This window comes from Arachis ipaensis, chromosome B10 (assembly GCF_000816755.2).
Source record: "Arachis ipaensis cultivar K30076 chromosome B10, Araip1.1, whole genome shotgun sequence".
Classification (NCBI taxonomy): Eukaryota; Viridiplantae; Streptophyta; class Magnoliopsida; order Fabales; family Fabaceae; genus Arachis; species Arachis ipaensis.
In genome coordinates this window covers 125428737-125429914 of record NC_029794.2, presented here as the reverse complement: position 1 = coordinate 125429914, position 1178 = coordinate 125428737, and positions in this window count along the sequence as shown.

The window sequence follows — 1178 nt, the reverse complement described above, 5'->3', positions numbered from 1 at the left end:
CTGGATTTCTAATGTTGTTCCTGTCATGAAAAAGAATGGAAAATTAAGGGTTTGCATTGATTTTAGAGACTTAAATTCTGCAACACCAAAATATGAGTATCCAATGCCTATAGCTGATATGTTGATAGATTCTACTGCCGGTCATGAAATTTTAAGTTTTATGGATGGATATCCAGGTTATAATCAAATATATATCGCTGAAGAAGATGTGTCAAAAACTGCATTTAGGTGTCTAGGTGCTTTAGAAACTTTCGAAAGGGTTGTGATGCCATTTGAGCTCAAAAATGCTGGTGCAACTTATCAAAGGGCGATGAATAAATTTTTTCATGACATTATTGAAAATTTTATAGAAATTTATGTTGACGATGTGGTTGTCAAATCAAATGCTAAAAAAGAGCATCTAGAAAATTTTAAAAAAAAGCATTTGAAAGAATGAGAAAGCATAAATTGAAAATGAATCTCTTAAAATGTGCTTTTGGTGTTAGTGCAGGGAATTTTCTTGGTTTCTTGGTGCAGAAAAAATGGATTGAAATTGACAAGAACAAGACAAAGGCTATCTTAGAGGCTCTTCCTCTAGCTAACAAAAAACAACTACAAGCATTTTTAGGGAATGTCAATTACCTTAGAAGGTTCATTTCCAATCTGTCAGGGAAAACTAAGTTTTTTGCGCCTCTGATCAAGTTGAAAAAAGAGGAAGAATTTCAGTGGAAGGTAGAGCACTAGGAAGCTTTTGACAACATCAAGCAGTACTTGACTAATCCTCCTGTTATAACACCTCCAAGGCACGGAGCACCTTTAAAACTTTATGTGTCAGCTTCTGAAGTAACAATTAGTAAAATGTTGGATCAAGAAGATGAGGACGGCAACGAAAGAGTAATTTATTACCTAAGTCATGTGCTAAATGATGTTGAGAGCCGTTATTCTCCAATTGAGAAACTTTGTTTAGCTTTATATTTTTCTTGTTTAAAACTTAAGTACTATTTAATTCCTAGGAATGTTTATGTAATTTCTAAGCTTGATGTTCTTAAATATATATTGTCTTCTCCAATTTTGCATGGTAGACTAGGAAAGTGGATGTTGGCCTTAACGAAATTTTCTTTTACATTTTGTTCCTGCAAGAGCCATTAAGGGTCAGGTTCTAGCTAATTTTCTGGTTGACCATCCTTGTGTTGACATTG